Here is a 20,112-nt window from a genome sequence, read left to right as displayed (position 1 = left end):
ATTGGAGGAAATGTATTTATGCATCCTATGTCAAGTGTATAATCTCTCAAACATTTTAGAAAAGTAACAGGCAGTGAAAAAAAGAATAGTTATAATATAATGTAATGCGGGGTTCACACATTGCCGATTATTGCTCCCGTTTGAGATCAGACAGCAATACGATATGAAAAGTGAAAAAGTCGGATTGGTATCCTTAATTATCTGGAATGTCCTATCATTGTCTGAACGCATTCGTTTTAGTTCGTAACAGATTCCTACGGATCGGGAAGGGTCCGAATACTTCGGCAAAGCACCCCGACAGTTAGGTGCGTCCCGTAACATTCGGGGCAACTCAGCCGATTTTGTCTAATCGGATTACAATCGTGGCTATGTCGTGACAGATTCTGCTGTATCGGATCGAATTCCGAACAATGTCTTGTGTATTCTGGACGGTGTCCTGTGGAACGGGAATGATCCGGAGTAATTTTTCATAGCTGTTTTTCTGCCGATTGAGTCCAGATTGCATCCAGATCTTGTCGATTGCGAACCGTTTTTTGCCGAAACCGTTCTGAAACAGTCCCGTTATTAAAACGAAATTCGTCAACGATACCCACGTCAGAGTCCCGACAACTACAGAATACAATACGTCTGAGACCAGACAAAGCCGTTTGCAATGCGATAGAGCGGACCGTGATAGGATTACGTTCCGACAGTACCTGATCATCCCGAATATGCCGACAGTTTTCGAACAAATAACTTCCGTCAGCGTCGGTTCACAGTCTGGTCACTGTCTGATCTCAGTCGGATTACATTCGGTAGAGTCGGGACGCAGTCGTGACAGACTCGGTCGAATTTTACCTGGCGAAAAATACAAATCGGATTAGAAGCGGATTCAGAACGGGATTATCGGGACTTATTCGCTTAGAAACTGTTGAATATCGGCGCTTCCTGAACACTATCTGATTGTTGTCGTGATCAAATTATTTTTTTTACAAATTTTAATTTAAGTTTGAATTTCCATCCACGATTCACAGGATCTTGATCAGACTTTTAATAAATTTTAATCGGGAATGGTCCTTTCAAGAACGGTAGTAAAAATCGTGAATGTGTGACCCCAGCTTAACCCTAGTGGACGATGTAGATGTGAAAGAAGGTCATCAAAGCTGTCAGATGGCGATCTAATTTCGGGAGAATTTTTTACATTAGGCCGATGGTAATGTTTTTGCCCATGACAACGTTGGTGTCGTAAGGTAGTAAAAAATAAGCTCCATACATTATACTTGGTATATATATATATATCTGTTTAAGCCCAACAAAAAATATTGGACTACAATTATGTTCTTTGTTGATTTAAAAAAAACAAGAAATCACTTCTAAATATCTGAAAATAATTCCTTATAAAGTTCTTTTTATGACGTCACTGACCATTTTTATCGGCATTATGTCTTGGAGAACATTAACATTTACTAAAAGGTTATATTTATGTTTCAACATGTTAAATTAACCTTAAATTTTTATTTTAATTTTCTGTGAATTTAGTTTACTAGATAAGCACTTACATGTACATTCTTCTTTACTCACGTTTGTATTAAACATGTGCATATCAATATGTCAAGTAAACATATGCAGAAAAGCACAGCGGAATTTTTTGATGTCTCATTTTGAAATTTGAGATAGAAAAAAAGACAGTTTCATTTGACAGTTGTTAGTCACTTTTATGCCAAAGATGTTGATATACATATTGAAAATTGGTTTGAATAATATTGGGAATAAATCATGCATTTTATTGAGACAGAGGTTGCAATATAATTATGTTCATTAAAGCATTCAAACAATCAAATGCAACACAAGATGGAAAATAATATAACTTTTCTCTATCCATACAAAATTAGTTTTAATCACATGTTCATCAAGCGTATCTTTTTTTTTTTTACATTTTATTGGTATTGTTGATAATGAAGCCTTTTTATGTGTATGAGATTTTGATGAGGGTATATTAATATCACATATTTGTAAGGTATGGCATATTTCTTATTGCAGGAAATCATGATGTTAAGCTCATTAGAGGAATTTAATTGTTATCATCAAAATATGACATGTCTAAACCAGAGCAAGTATTTGAACTGGAAATAGATGGGCTCTAGCCATAAGAAAAACTGTAATGTGTTATAATATGCTTTTCTACCTCAGGCATAGATTACCTTAGCTGTATTTGGCAAACTTTTAGGAATTTTGCTCCTCAATGCTCTTGAACTTCGTACTTTATTTGGCTTTTTTTTTTTCTTTTTTTTTTTTTTTTTAACTTTTTTGGATTCGAGCGTCACTGATGAGTCTTTTGTAGACTGTCTGGCGTATATGCTAAATTTGGTCCTGGTATCTGTGATGAGTTTATTACCAGAGGATTACCCTCTTTTGTCAAAAATAGTGACAAAGTATCAATAGGATTTTTTTTTAAGGTATTAAGCTTTTCACCTCTCCCATCAAGAAGGAGTTGTTTGATGGTTGGATTTGAAATTTGGGGTCCAACTGCCGATGTTTAATATCTAGAACCAAACTATGATCTTAAAATAAAACACCAAAAGTACTTAAGCAAACAAACTGTGAACTTCCGATTCTGTTTATGTTAATTATTTTTTTCTTACACATTTAACTCTTTACTTACTGACATAGAAATTAAAAAAGTAACTTCTGCAGGTTATATTAGATGAACTATCTTCTTTCTAAGATAAAAAAAAAACAAACAAAAAAAACAAACATACAGCATTTTTTAATTCACTTGAAATGATTTTCTGGTGCAAAAAGGTTGAAACAATTGCAGGATGAAAAAATAATAAACAATTACTAAATTAAAGCAACTAAACAGGAGAGTAAATATCAAGGAGGTAATCAAATTTTGAAGAAATAAAGATATATCATATTTTGAAAAACACAAACAATACCATGACCAAAAGAGATATGAATCGCAGACAACAGTCAACACCGTTGAAGAATAGGTGATTCGAAACTCACTGTAAATTAAGGTGAACTAATGTGCTCTTGAAGAGTAACAAATGCATGTACACTCATTTTCCACATGACAAGTCGCAATCTATATAGTTGTCTACAATTCTATGACTTAAAACCCATAACATCCGTATCGATTTTTCGATTGGGGGTGAAGATTTCGGTCGTTCTTTATCGCAGCACTGCATGAGGAGTTTTATGTACATGTAAGAAGAAAACCCTTGATATATAAGCCCGTAGAATGTATTTACTATCATTATTAAACATACCGTCGTTGTATGATCATAAAAAGGAAAATATTACAGAGTAAACTGTAGATGGTATAAAATAGAATAAAACGGAACTGACGAGCGCTATCAATATCAGGATCGGAACAGCTTTCCCAAATTTCGTAACCGTAACCGAAACAAATATCCTGAAACGATACATGTTGATAATTCTCAAGACAAATAAAAAAAACCAGACCGCACCCGTCAGTCCTTTTAGCATAAAAACTCCAAAAATTTGATTCAGACATTTTGTTTTGCAAATTTTTATAATCACTATCGTACAAATGACACGGAAGACAAATTGTACGTGTGATTCTATTTTTTTTTTAAATAATTTTCTATTTGTTAGTAAAAGAAAATGATTATTAATCACCCAGTTTATTTGTATATTTTTAGCAAAATATCCATTTTTAGAAATTTACCTGTGACGTTACTTTTTTGGCGTTGATCCATTCGTGTACAGACACACACTTCGTAATTCAATCAATCTGTTTGTGTGTACTGTCCTAATTAATTTTGATTATTCGTTGTTATCCTGCGATTAAAATGTCGAAATGTACTATCATATTATTTAATTATGTATATATTTAGACAATATACGTATAGTGTCTTGAAATATGAAATTTATTTGTATGAGGCTTAGAAACGGGAAAATGCGAGGTTCTACCGAGCATTTTCCCGTTTCGTGCCGAATACAAATAAATTTCATATTTCAAGACACTATACGTATATTGTTTTTATACTGAAATCGAAAAAAAAATGAAAAATGAAAAAAGCATGTAACAAAAATTGTTAAAAAAAGTGTTTGGAATTTCCCTCTTGAGGTACCATTTTGGGGTATTTCCCTATGAGCGTAGTCCAGGTGGTAAGACATTGGCGTATTAAGGAATTAGAAAGGGAAAATGAACTTAATTAATAACATTTGATAAACATGATATATAAATAACCAATTTGAAGACATAAAAGTTTAAATTGAAAAAAGTTTGACCATTGTTACTTTACGTTGTCATGGTCGTGACGTGATGTTGTTGATGAAATACAATAAGGAGGCGGGGCTTATAGGTCAGTTGGGGTCATTGACGTATAAAGCTAACGTTTATACGTATAGCTTTATCTGTACAGTAAACTAGCTGATTGCAGTATAAATAATATTTGTCCGTCTTTGGTGTTCTTGCATGTATCTGTGCTGTATTCCCTGTCATAAAATGTCGTCATGTTAGCGGTATATTTAACATTGCCATAAAGCATGGAGGTTTGGCTAGCGACACAACCATGTTCAACCCACTACATTTTTTTCTGTAATGTACTGTTCCAAGTCAGGAATATAACAGCTGATATCTAATAGTTCGTTTTTATGTATTTTGCATTGTGTGTATTGGTTGCACTTCTGTGATCCTGTGATCTGTTATTTCGTTGTTTTCCTGTAATAGTTGATGTGTTTCCCTAAGTTTTAGTATGTAACCTGAAATTGTTTTCTCTTGATCGATTTATGATTTTTGAACAGTGGAATACTACAGTAACCGTTGCCTATATTGTACTTGACTGTCAAAAATCACTGTAATACTCCATCCAACAAAACCTGTTCATTGTAAGACACATGAACTCAAAGTTTTTAGAGCTTATATGTCTTCTCTGACGTTACAATGTCTACGGCAGTCATAAAGTACTCGATCATGTGGGATTCAATACATGGTTTAACCTAGTTAAGACCGCTTTGGATATTTCTAAAAAAAATAGGTCGTCAAAACGAGAGGTTTCTTTTGAACAGTTAGAAAAATATGTTAAAACCATATCAATTTTTACGGAAGAATCAATAGTACATGTTTTGCTTATTTATATCTTTTTACACAAAAGACCGATTTCTTCAATGGCTTATATAGTAAAACAGATGAAAATAGCCTAGTAATTTCCGTAGAGTAAAGATGATATACTATCCTCGAATAACTGTATCATTCCTTATTTATAAGCTGTAACTTAAGGAAACCTTGGATAATTGACATTAGTCTCTTTTCATGAGGTAATTCTTTCAAAATACATGCTAATTAACCCTTTTGGTTTTGAACTTTTGATTAAAACTGGTTTTTCTTCAGATTATAATTACCAATGACAGATTCAAACGACGTAACGAATTTCATATTGTCGTTTCCACTCTTCACTATCGGTGTTAAGTTTGTAGCAATTTGTATTTGCCGAAATTTTATCTTACGTATTTCACGGTATTGTGTTTCTACTATTTGAATAAGCAAAGTTATTTGTACAAGAATCTGTGGCATTGAGATTCTTATCTCTTTAAATTCGAAATATTTCTACAAATATAAATTGCTACAACCTAAACACACCGATAGGGTTGAAACGACAATATGCTAATCGTTACGTAAACCGCATGCCTCAATTTTCCTATCAACGGAGACTAGTAAAGAACAGTGATCAAACTATTTATTGGGGAAGTTACCATCAATGCGGTTTCTTACATCAACATGTGGTAGGTAAAAATTAGTCCTCAATCCCAATCATTGATCAGTGACATACAAAAGGTACAAAGATAAAACGTATGAAATAGAGCAAGTTAGAAAAACACCGAACCCAATTATTACAATGTCGGCAAAAAACATTATTAGTAAAACAACTCTTTAAAACAGCGTATTTAAATGTTTATCAAAAATACTGACAGCAAGCTCAAAGTACTTTCTGTTCATGACAACTATACTTTCTAACTATTTAATAATTCTCAAATTAAGCTGAAAACGTCCACACCAAGACCTTGTATATGTGTTTCAATAGAATAAAAGCTTCACCAACATTGTAAGTGCTAAAAACTAAAAAAAAATATCTATCTTATAAACTTGAACTTTTTGAAAACTGTATGCTATAAAAAAAAAAATGAAAAAAAAAATAAATAAAAAAATGATGTGGTATGATTGCTTATAGACAACACTCCACAAGAGACCAAAATGACACAGAAGTTAACAACTTCAGGTCACCGTAGGACCTTCAACAATGAGAAAAGTCCATATTTTGGTTATTTGTTGTTGTTGTCAACGTAAACTTCACGTCCTTTTCATATTATTACCAAGATTGAATCGCAGGATTGGGCATCTGACTATGGGACTTGTACTAGTTAACACAAGTTAATGTCATTTGACAAAATACAGAATAATTTTGTAATGTTGGTCACAAAATATTAAACATCTTGGGAAGTGGATATGGGGTGGATAAACAAAACAAAAAACTAACCACAAGAAGTGAATATGAGGTGAATGGACAAAACAATCTGCACTATGTCCAGCGCTCTAGACCACTCGGCAACCTATTCTTAACTAAACAATCAGCCGCTCTCGATGGCACAGTGTAACCTTTCCTCGTCAATTGAATCTAGAATTGTAATTTTTCCATTGATGTTTTGATGAAATAATTTGCTTCAAAAGTGTGGTGAGGGAAAACCATGGTATATTATATGCAAATTGATGTTGTACCATACTTTGATAATTAAATATGCAACTCAACTAGAATCCAAAGGAAAAAAGGCGGAGCTTCAGCCATGGTATAACATATTCATTTTCATGTTATCCCAAGGCTGAAGCTCCACCTTTTTTTTTTTAAATGTGTCCGCCTCTTAAATATTAAGGAAACTGTTAAACGTACTAAAAGGTCAAGATCTTTATTTGTTTTCATTTTATAACAAAAAGCAATAAATTATGTGTGCCCTCATCTTAAGAAACCTTTTTCAAACTATATAGGATTGTTACGAATTCCCCTAATTTTAGAAACAATTATTAAACGTTTCTTCTTTAAGTTGTGAAAAATGAAATGTGAAACTATCATTTCCTTTGCTAAAATTACGATTTTAAAAAGGGATAAATATCGGCTACAAATATCTGTGAAAAAAAAACAATTAGGGGAACGTATATGGCAAGCCGTTCTCGTCAAAACTATGTTTAAACCCTTTTTTCGAAAAAAATACACACTGAGATTTAAAAACCTAAAATAACACACTGAGAAATCGAAATTACACACTGAGATTTAAAAAAATAAAAAACACACACTGAGAATTCAAAATTACACACTGAGATTTTAAAAAGACACACTGAGATGAAATAAATTGAAAAACACACACTGAGAATTGTTAATTACACACGCAGATGGCAGTTAGGTCCGCTGCTGTATGCCCTGAGGTAATCGGTGCCCTCAGGTAATCGTGGCAATAGTGCCCATATGCGTAGTAATAACATGATCTAAAAATAGAATAAACTAAAAATACATCATTGTACTTTCTATTTCGACTGACAGTATATGTGCGAAAAATAGGAGAAAACAGGAACACATACAATTTTTTACAATAAGTTACGATAAATAATTCACGAAAAAAATCCAAATATTTGCTTTATTTGTTATCAGTGCAACGTGAACAGATTTTTATTAAGTGAAACGTAAATGACTTAAAATAATTAAAAAGAAAACACTTTTTGAATGGCAATTTAAACTTTTATAATAATAGTTGTCAAAAACTGGTTTCATAGAGACTTATGTAAATAAATGTATATATAATTATTTAAACTAACTATTAAAGAATAAAAGTTATCCACACATGCATAAGGCAGCTATGTTTCTGATCTAATTTTGTATTCTATAAACGGCATCTATATATTTACATTACAAATCTACAACTCTCAGTCTATGGCTACACGTGCTGATCTTATCTATATTCATGCATAATATTCATTAGCTATGTATGAGTATCAAAATCGTATCATACGCGATGATGACCAGCCAGTACACACTGTAAGGATTTTATTCACCAGTATTAAAAAAGAGAAACATTGCAGTACGAACAGTAATCTATTTTTTTTTCATTTGACATTACTTTGAAAGTAGCGTAGTTACAAGCACAGGTTATATAGTATATAACTGCTTTTTTAAAATGTTAATTGTCTTAATCAATTTTATTTGAGAGATGTTGGATATTTTCAAGGGAAAACCTCACATCTCCAGTGGACTTTTGTACATGGTCAGATAACCTGAGGTCATCTCTAAATTACTGTGTATTTCCTGTATCTCAGATCATATCCATGATTGCTCACATGGTGATGTTACCTCAGGTCACCTCTGTATGATTGAACATTGTGAGGTTACCTAATATTACCTCTGTATTGCTGTACATGGTGAGGTTACTCTGTATTACTGCACATACTCGTATTACCACACTTTGTATAAACTTCACAAAACACTATTTTTTTAGTTTTCCTCAGGGCACTTCTGCATTTCTATACATGGCCAGGTGCACATGTTAACTAGTGTCATTTCTTAACTACTGTATATAAATATGTAACCTCAGAATATCTCTGTATGTTATAATATGGTGAGGTTACCTAAGGTCACAACTTCATGGTCATTGTACCAGCTGCATGTTACCACAGATAAACTTTGCAAAACGCTAATTTTCTACAAACCTCAGGTTACCACAATTGAATGTTCATAACTCCCTTCGTCAGCTTAGTCAGTCCAGATTACATCTATGTTCTTTTTTTTCACGGACAGTTTACCTCAGGTCATCTGTAAATTACTGTACATGACCAGGTTACCTCAGGTCATCTGTAAATTACTGTACATGACAAGGTTACCTCAGGTCATATGTAAATTACTATCCATGACCAGGTTACCTCAGGGAACCACTGTACTACTGTGCATGGTAGGGTTACCTCAGGGAACCATGGTACTACTATGCATGATCGGGTTACTTCAAGGAACCATTGTTCTACTGTGCATGGTCTGGTTACCTCAGGGATCCATTGTACTACTGTGCATGGTCATGTTACCGAGGGAACCATTGCACTACTGTGCATGGTCAGGTTACCTCAGGGAACCACTGTACTACTGTGTATGGTCAGGTTACCTCAGGGAACCATTGTACTACTGTGCATTGTCATGATACCTCAGGGAACCTTTGTACTACTGTGCATGGTCAGGTTTCCCCAGGGAACCATTGTACTATTGACATGGTCAGGTTACTTCAGGGAACCATTGTACTACTGTACATTGCCAGGTTACCTCAGGGAACCATTGCACTACTGTGCATGGTCAGGTTACATCAGGGAACCATTGTACAACTGTGCATGGTAAGTTTATCTCAGGGAATCATTGTACTACTGTGCATGGTCAGGTTACCTCAGGGAACCATTGTACAACTGTGCATGGTCAGGTTTCCTCAGGGAACCATTGTACTACTGTGCATGGTAAGTAATTAGGGAATCATTGCACTACCGTGCATGGTCAGGTTACTTCAAAGAACCATTGCACTACTGTGCATCATCAGGTTACTTCAGGGAACCATTTAACTACTGTACATGGTCATGTTACCTCAGGGAACCATTGTACTACAGTGCATGGTCAGTTTATCTCAGGGAACCATTGTACTACTGTGCATGGTCAGGTTACCGATGTAACCATTGTGCTTCTGTGCATGGTCAGGTTACCTCAGGGAACCATTGTACAACTGTGCATTGTCAGGTTTCCTCAGGGAACCATTGCACTACTGTACATGATCATGTTACCTCAGGGAACCACTGTACTACTGTGCATGGCCAGGTTACCTCAGGGAACCATTGTAATACTGTGCATTGTCATGTTACCTCAGTTGACCATTGTACTACTGTGCATGGTCAGGTTTCCTAAGGGAATCATTGTACTACTGTACATGGTCAGGTTACTGCAGGGAACCATTGTACTTCTGTGCATTGCGAGGTTACCTCAGGGAACCATTGTACAACTGTGCATGGTAAGTTTATCTCAGGGAACCATTGTACTACTGTGCATGGTCAGGTTACCTCAGGGAACCATTGTACAACTGTGCATTGTCAGGTTTCCTCAGGGAACCATTGCACTACTGTACATGGTCATGTTACCTCAGGGAACCACTGTACTACTGTGCATGGCCAGGTTACCTCAGGGAACCATTGTAATACTGTGCATTGTCATGTTACCTCAGGGAACCATTGTACTACTATGCATGTCAGGTTTCCCTAGGGAACCATTGTACTACTGTACATGGTCAGATTACTTCAGGGAACCATTGTACTTCTGTGCATGGTCAAGTTTCCTCAGGGAACCATTGTACTCTTGTGCATGGTCAAGTTACCTCAGTGAACCACTGTACAACTGTGCATGGTCAGGTTATTCATAAAGATAGACAAGAATGAGATTTACAGATGATTCAGTAGACTGAATTTTTTTCTGAACTAATTTTTTTCTGTTTGTTTATAGGTTTATGGTGAATGGAAACATAAATATAAACTTTTAAAAAAATCTTGCATCTTCTAAGGATATCATTCCAGGAAAGTGGAAGGATATCATGTTTACTTGAAGTGGTGAGGTCTAGTAAAAATAGCAAACAGAAAGTAGAAAAAAAATGAGTTGACTTCAGGATTGCGTAACGTTTTATTATTCGTTGCAAGACCCCCTTTTTTCAATTAAATCACAATTTCACTTTGGTACATCCATGATATGAACATGAATTTTTTTTCTAAGATCAGCTGTTTTGCATGTAAGCCTATGGAGCAGTCAATAACAAGACTGCAACCTTATGTTAATTTGATTTGAATCGATTATATTTGTTGTTATTTTTTGGGTTACCTGAGGTAATCCTGTTATGAAAGAATACTTCGTAGATACTTTGCTGGTATATGCATTTATGCTGTAATTACACAATTTCTTAATTTAAAATGAAGTACTTCATAGATTTGTATTGTTTATGCGATTATATGTAAATGTTACACAAGTTCACGTGAGTTAAATGGGTTGTATTTGGTGTTATAATTGGGGTTATCTGAGGTAACCCTGTCATGAATGAATACTTCGTAGATACTTTGTTAGTCTTTACATTAATTGTAATAAACCAACTTATTCATTTTGAATGTAGGACTTCCTTGAAGTAATATTGTTTATGGGATATATATGTGAAGGTGATCTCAAATAACTTCAGTTAAGTGGGTTATATTTGCAATTATATTTGGGGTTGCCTCAGGTACCCCTGTTATGAAAGAATGCTTATTAGAAAGTTTGCTAGTGTAAACATTTATGTTGTAATTACACAATTTCTTAATTTGAAATGTAGTACTTCATAGATTTGTATTGTTTATGCGATTATATGTAAATGTTACACAAGTTCACGTGAGTTAAATGGGTTGTATTTGGTGTTATAATTGGGGTTACCTGAGGTAACCCTGTCATGAATGAATACTTCGTAGATACTTTGCTAGTCTTTACATTAATTGTAATAAACCAACTTATTCATTTTGAATGTAGGACTTCATTGAAGTTATATTGTTTATGGGATATATATGTGAAGGTGATCTCAAATAACTTCAGTTAAGTGGGTTATATTTGCAATTATATTTGGGGTTACCTCAGTTACCCCTGTTATGAAAGAATGCTTATAAGATAGTTTGCTAGTGTAAACATTTATGTTGTAATCAAACAATTTCTTTAGTTTACATGTAGGACTTCACAGATGTAAATTGCCTACGCGATATTTAGAAAATGCGATCTGTCTTAACTCGATTTAAATGGATTAAACTTGTAGCTATTTTATGGGTTACCTGAGGTAACCCTGTCATGACAGAATACTTAGTAGATACTTTGCTAGGATATGTATTTATGGTGTAATAAACCAACTTCTTCATTTTCAATGTAGGAATTCATTGAAGTTATATTGTTTATGTGATGTAAATTTAAAGGTTATCTAAATTAACTTGAGTTAAATTGGTTATAATTGCTGTTATTGCTTGGGTTACCTCAGGTAACCCTGTTATCAAAAAAATATTAGTATATACTATGCTAGTGTATACATTTGTCTTTAAATCACACAATTTCTTAATTTAAAAATGTAGGACTTCATAGATTTGTATTTTTTATTTGATGTTATTGTTATGGTTACCCGAGGTTATCCTGTCATGAAAAAATACTTTGTATATAGTTTTCCAGAATATACATTTAAGTTGTAATAAACGATTTACTTTTTTATAAATTTGAACATTATAGATGTGTATTGTTTATATGATATCTAGGAAAGGCAACTTGAGTTAACTTTATTTGAATTGATTATATTTACTATTATTTTTGGAGTTACCTGAGGTAACCCTTTCATGAAAGAATACTTCGTAGATACTTTGCTGGTATATGCATTGATGTTGTAATTACACAATTTCTTAATTTAAAATGCAGGACTTCATAGATTTGTATTGTTTATGCGATGTATAGATATATGTTACCTGAGTAAACTTGAGTTAGAAGGGTTGTATTTGTTGTTATTATTAGGCTACCTGAGGTAACCCTGTCTCTCAGGTAACCCTGTAATGAATGAATTCTTCGTAGATACTTTGCTAGTGTTTACATTAATTGTAATAAACAAACTTCTTTATTTCAAATGTAGGACTTCATGAAAGTTGTATTGCTTATGTGATGTACATGTAGAGGTGAACTCAGTTAACATCAGTTAAGTGGGTTATATTTGTAATTATGTCTGGGGTTACCTCAGGTACCCATGACATGAAGAATGCTTTTTAAGAAGTTTGCTATTGTAAACATTTATATTTCTTTGTTTTAAATGTAGGACTTCATAGATGTGTATTGTTTATGTGATATACCGGAAAGGCGACTTAAGTTAACTTTATAGGAATGGATAATACTTGTTTCTATTTTATGGGTTACCTCAGGTAACCCTGTCATGACAGAATACTTAGTAGATACTTTGCTTGTTTATGCATTGATGGTGTAATAAACCAACTTCTTCGTTTTGAATGTAGAAATTCATTGAAGTTATAATGTTTATGTGATGTATATGTAAAGATGATCTGATTAACTTGAGTTAAATAAGTTTTATTTGTTGTTATTGTATTGGTTACCTCAGGTAACCCTGCTATGAAAGAATTCTTAGTAAATACTTTGTGAGTGTATACATTTATTTTCTAATTACACAATTTCTTAATTTAAAAATGTAGGACTTCATAGATTTGTATTGTTTATGTGATGCATATATATTTAGAGGTGATACCTGAGTTAACTTGAGTTAAATGGGTTGTATTTGTTGTTATTATTGGGTTACCTATGGTAACCCTGTAATGAATGAATTCTTCGTAGATACTTTGCTATTGTTTACATTAATTGTAATAAACACTTCTTTATTTCAAATGTAGGACTTCATGAAAGTTGTATTGTTTATGTGATGCACATGTAAAGGTTACCTCAGTTAACTTCAGTTAAGTGGGTTATATTTGTAATTATGTCTGGGGTTACCTCAGGTACCCATGTTATGAAGAATGCTTTTGAGATAGTTTGCTAGTGTGAACATTTATGTTGTAATCGGACAATTTCTTTATTTTAAATGTAGGACTTCATAGATGTGTATTGTTTATGTGATATACCGGAAAGGCGACTTAAGTTAACTTGATGTGAATGGATAATACTTGTTTCTATTTCATGGGTTACCTGAGGTAACCTTGTCATGACAGAATATTTAGTGGATACTTTGCTAGTATATCCATTTATGGTGTAATACATCATCTTCTTTATTTCTAATTTAGGAATTCATTAAAGTTATATTGTTTATGTGATGTATATGTAAAGGTGATCTAAATTAACTTGAGTTAAATAGTTTGTTTTTGTGGTTTTTTGTATTGGTTACCTGAGGTAACCCTGCTATGAAAGAATTCTTAGTATATACTTTGTAAGTGTATACATTTATATTCTAATTACACAATTTCTTAATTTAAAAATGTAGGACTTCATAGATTTGTATTGTTTATGTGATGCATATATATTTAAAGGTGATACCTGAGTTAACTTGAGTTTTATGGGTTTTATTTGTTGTTATTGTTATGGTTACCTGAGGTAACCCTGTAATGAATGAATTCTTTGTAGATAATTTGCTATTGTTTACATTAATTGTAATAAACAAACTTCTTTATTTCAAATGTAGGACTTCATGAAAGTTGTATTGTTTATGTGATGTATATATATAAAGGTGACCTCAGTTAACTTGAGTTAGATGGGTTATCTTTGTTATTATTGTTATGGATACCTGAGGTAACCCTGTAATGAATGAATCCTTCGTAGACACTTTGCTAGTGTTTACATTAATTGTAATAAACAAACTTCTTTATTTCAAATGTAGGACTTCATGAAAGTTGTATTGTTTATGTGATGTATATATATAAAGGTGACCTCAGTTAACTTGAGTTAGATGGGTTATCTTTGTTATTATTGTTATGGATACCTGAGGTAACCCTGTAATGAATGAATCCTTCGTAGACACTTTGCTAGTGTTTACATTAATTGTAATAAACAAACTTCTTTATTTTAAATGTAGGACTTCATGAAAGTTGTATTGTTTATGTGATGCACATGTAAAGGTGACCTTAGTTAACTTCAGTTATGTGGGTTATATTTGTAATTATGTTTGGGGTTACCTCAGGTACCCATGTTATGAAAAATGCTTTTTAGATAGTTAGCTAGTGTAAACATTTATGTTGTAATCAAACAATTTCTTTATTTTAAATGTAGGACTTCATAGATGGGTATTGTTTATGTGATATATTGGAAAGGCGACTTAAGTTAACTTGATATGAATGGATAATACTTGTTTCTATTTTATCAATTACCTGAGGTAACCGTGCATGACAGAATATTTAGTAGATACTTTGCTAGTATATGCATTTATGATGTAATAAACCAACCTCTTTATTTTTAATGTAGGAATTCTTTGAAGTTATTTTTTTTTTTATGTATATGTAAAGGTGATCTGAATTAACTTGAGTTAAATAGGTTGTATTTGCTGTTATTGTTTTGGTTACCTCAGGTAACCCTGCTATGAAAGAATTCTTAGTTGATACTTTGCTAGTGTATACATTCATATTGTTATTCCACAATTTTTTAATTTGAAATGTAGGACTTCATAGATTTGTATTGTTTATGTGATGTATATATAAAGTTACCTCAGTTGACTTGAGTTTAATGCAGGTATTTGTTGATATAATTGGGGTTACCTCAGGTAACCCTGTCATGAATGAATACTTCAGATCATTAATTGAACTTTTATAAAAAATAAAAAAGTTTCTAATTTTACCAGCCATCCCCACCCTACACGTACATACGAAATGAATGATCGGTGAATACAAATAATAAAATCATTTTGGAAGTTTGTTGTCATCTTTGGTATTTGGTCACATTAAAATTTGGTATTAAGATCTATCTAAATAAGAACTATATTTTCGTGCGTATTTAATCAATGACGCATTACCACGATTACCTCAGGGCACCGATTACCTCAGGGCATACAGCAGCGGACCTAACTGCCACCTGCATTACACACTGAGATTTCAAAAATACACACTGAGATTAATTTGCAAATTACTAATGAATATTCATGAGATGAATGATTCAACAGATTAATATCTTGATCTCAAGAACTCTTGTCATAATAATGAAATGCGATTCCTTCAACCAACATTCGTAATAAATTTCAAGACTTAACATCGCTCATATTCATAAGTTTGTTGCCTATAATTCAGATCATTACTACCAGTGTATCGGGATGATTTTTTTTAACTTAAAACCGTGGGTCCCTTTTCAAAAGTCTTCCAACTGTTTCCCTGGTTTCGCTAGTTAATCTTTTATATTTTTGTTACGTTGATATGCTATAATAGACACTTGGGTAAAAATTTCACTGCATTCTTATGCAGATTGTTCCAATGTTTTCTTAAAATTTTAATAAAGTTTTTCACCATTTGGTTATATTTTGTAATAAGAGTATTAAGTGGGTATTTTTCTTGTTGTTGTATTTCTAAAGTTTTTTTATTAATAATTTGGAACCAAATCGAAGGACTAACAAGTTCTGTCCCCTTGTTGTTTTAAGCTTGTAATAGATTCAGATCAAGTATGCTAATTAGATATGTGCGCATAAAAAGTGCGCACAAATCTCAGTGTGTAATTTTAAATTCTCAGTGTGTAATTTCAAATTCTCAGTGTGTGTTTTCAGTTTATTTGTTCTCAGTGTGTCTTTTTGAAATCTCAGTGTGTAATTTTCAATTCTCAGTGTGCGTTTTTCATTTTTGTAATCTCAGTGCGTCTTTATGAAATCTCAGTGTGTAATTTTCAATTCTCAGTGTGTAATTTTCAATTCTCAGTGTGCGTTTTGAAGTTTTTAAATCTCAGTGTGCTTTGTTGTAATTCTCAGTGTGTAAATTTTTCGAAAAATGGTTTAAACATAGTTTTGACGAGAACGGCTTGCCATAAACGTACACTTTCTACGCTCCCTGGATCTGCTACTGTTTAAATACAGTGTGTTATCATTAAAATTGTGTTTTAATAAATAATATAATAATCGAATTAATAAAATAACGGAAGAAAAGCAGTTTATACGAAAACTAGAAATGTATAAATGTGCATTTTTCAATGAGATGAACATTCTGTAAAATATGATTAATTTGTATAATACCTTGAAAACAAACAAAAAAAAACAATTCTTACCGTCATTAGAATAATTATTTAATCATTGTCGCTGGAATCCGATATTTTTTTTTACCTCAGTCTGATGACATTATGAAATTAACTGCGCAAACAATCATGCACGGGGCGCAAAACTAAATAAAAATCGGAAAATCCGACATTTTACAAATTCAGGGGTTCTATTACATGAAATACACAGTCAGAAGATCATACACGAGGCGCAAGTAACGAGGCGCAAAGGTGACTTGCGCGAGCTTCCATTTCATTGGATAAAACTGTAATGTGATCAATTTCCAATATTAGTTGAAGGTCTTGAAACTGTCAATCATTTTATTTATATTACAAATTTTATATACCATGTGTCTTACTCATTAACATATTTAAACAAACTCATCCTTCGGATTCGTTTGTTTAAATATGTTAACTCGTAAAAACCATGGTATATATAGTACTTAATGAATTTAGACTGGTTGATTGTAATATATATATCTACATTATATAATATTATCAAGACATGTGGTTTTCGCTGCCTTCACATATTCTCGATTGAATTTATTTAAATTTAATTTAATTTACCGTCCATGACTGAAATATTCTATTTTTGGTCGCACCGTTAGAATTTATTTTTATTTGCTTTGAAATTTACACCTTGATTACACGTATTTTTGTTCATGACAATGTGATAACTGGATTGAACTTATGAATTGCAGGATTAAAGGAACACGATCGTAAAACAGATGATTAAACACAATTCGTATAGCGGATTCGATTGCAACTCTATCTTCGATGTCAAATGACATCCGATTGTTATATCATGACGAACAACATCATCTATGTATAGTGTTACCATGCAGAATTAATATTTCTCGAACAATTGAACTATTAAAAAATTAGCCTTTGATGTTTCCTCTTCATTACTTGATTTTCCCCTTTTTTCGTCATTTATCATTCAAATCAGTATATTAAAAAAAATGTTTAATGTCACTGATCTCAAAATTATATAGTCTTTAAATCATCTATATTCACAAGGATGAGCGTGCATTTATACGAATATGAAATGAATGAAACCGGTTAAAGCTGGTCTTTTCCTTTGAATTCATCAAAATTCCAAATTAATCATACGAAAGTTGTGTTTGGATTTACTGCATTTGGGTCATAGGATTTAAAACCAATTTGAAATTTAATTTTTGCTAAACCATGTAAACCATCGGCTTTGATTTACGATTTTAAAATCTAAATAGCTATTTAGTTATAAACAAGCGCATATCACCGATTTACGGTCTTTACAATTTTATTTTTCATATTTGCATTTAAGGCGTATTTTCTGCATTTTCATTACAGTACGGCCATTTCATTTTCTTTGAAAGGGAATTTGAAAATGAATATCAGTCCCTTGATTATATTAAAAGGTCGTACCCTTACTACATAAATACACCAGTATTTTATAAATTATGTAAAAGTCAGAATCAGGATAGACAATCAATACAACAACAAATACAGTGAAAATTTCAAATTCACCGTGCAAATTAAATTGTTAAAATTAATGTGTATTTTTTTGAATTTCTGTTTTCACAAATTACGTTAACCCTTTACAGCTAGACGGTTCACAAGCTAGACATATGATACAAATTTTAAAACCTTTACAGCACTGTTCATACTAAAAAAAATATTTAATACAAAATACTCCTGAACATAACAAATATTTCCTACGCATGATTTATTTTATTACAAACTTTAGATCAGCAGCCAGCTGTGCGTAAATCATTATCTTTCATATTAAAATTTTGAAAATCAGTGCTTTCATTAAGGAAATTGAAATAATATGATTTTTCTGAAATAAATGATTTTCTGAAGACGTTGATATCAGAAATTTGAGTCTTATTCCTATAAATTTTTCCATCCAATACTCCTTTTAATGTTAGTAATAAGACACAAATGAAGAAAAATTTCGCTTTATTTTTTTTTTTGATTTATTAGATAGTATATAACGTGTCCACATCTTGCCATTAACGTAATTCAGTTTTGCAAATTAAAATGTTCTGTCATCTGTCATGACTTCTATCAATTTATTACAAAAAAGAACAGAAGTATTCGATTCATTCATTTCTATTTCGTGTATAGTAAAAACGTATTCGTGTATAGTAAAAGCGTAAACTACTGTGCGTTATTTGCTTTTGAATTTTTTGTTGTATTTTATATTTTAGTGTATTATATACTCGTTCCGTTGTGCATATAAAATATCTCTTTGTCTCTCTCTTTTGAGTTTGGACTTCACTGTGTTGGGTTACAGGATTTTAAACCAATTTGAAATCCACGACCAAAACAGAACTTTTCTAAACCATAGGCTTTAATTTACGATTTTAAGATTTAAATAGCTATTCTGTTTTAAAAATGCGCATATCAACGATTTGGTCTTTACCAAACCTCTCTCTCTCTCAAAATTAAGATAAATTTGTATAAAAAAATGGCTGATGAAATCAATATGTCATTTTTCCTTGATATTACACTATTATGATACATTTGAAACATCAAACCAGCAAAGCTATAATCGCCAGTCATATTTTTAATAACAGCCTTTAATCCATACTATTCCACCAGTTTTTATTTCGCTAATCAAACGAATAAAGTAATGACTTCGGTTACTGTGATATTCGTTCTTGTCAATTAGTAATTTATCTAAAAGACTAGGAGGCAATCTGACGGAAAGACCATATAAGCGAGATAACTATGATTACACAGAAAATATTAAATATTGGAAATTAAATTCTATTATAGTTCTATTGTAATTTTACTGCAATGATTTTTCATTTTATTGATAGTTCAAAACCTTTAGTCGATTTTTGAAATGAAAACATCATATGACCATAGAGAGTAAAGAGGTTCCTGACTTGAGACACACACATACATGGCATAGTAAAACTAGCTTTCCCTTGTCTGTCTGTTTGTCTATTTCATTTTAGCCATGACATTGTCCTTTTATTTCCGATTTATGAGTTTGACTGTTCCTCTGGTATCTTTCGCCCCTCTATTTTGAATAGCGGTGCTTGTACAAAATAATTCAAGGAAAACGAAAAATAAAATAATACCAAATCTCATTGATAACAAATGATAGCAAAGCAATAATAAAGAATGCTGTATCCAAAAAGTACTTTGACCTACTATTGTTTTCTTTTCACATATTGTGACTTAGATATGTGACTTAGTAGGAGAATTGGCACTCGTACCACATTTTCTTATTTCTAGTATTATCAATTGAATTTTTCAATGGTTTTTTTTTATGTCGGAGGATTTTACAGCCGACCATACGGTATTTTTTTTTTGTTGTTGAAGGCCGTACTGTTGCTTATGATTTGTACTTTATGGG

The sequence above is a fragment of the Mytilus trossulus genome, chromosome 1 (genome assembly GCF_036588685.1).
Source record: "Mytilus trossulus isolate FHL-02 chromosome 1, PNRI_Mtr1.1.1.hap1, whole genome shotgun sequence".
Lineage (NCBI taxonomy): Eukaryota > Metazoa > Mollusca > Bivalvia > Mytilida > Mytilidae > Mytilus > Mytilus trossulus.
Note: the sequence above shows the minus strand (reverse complement) of the source record.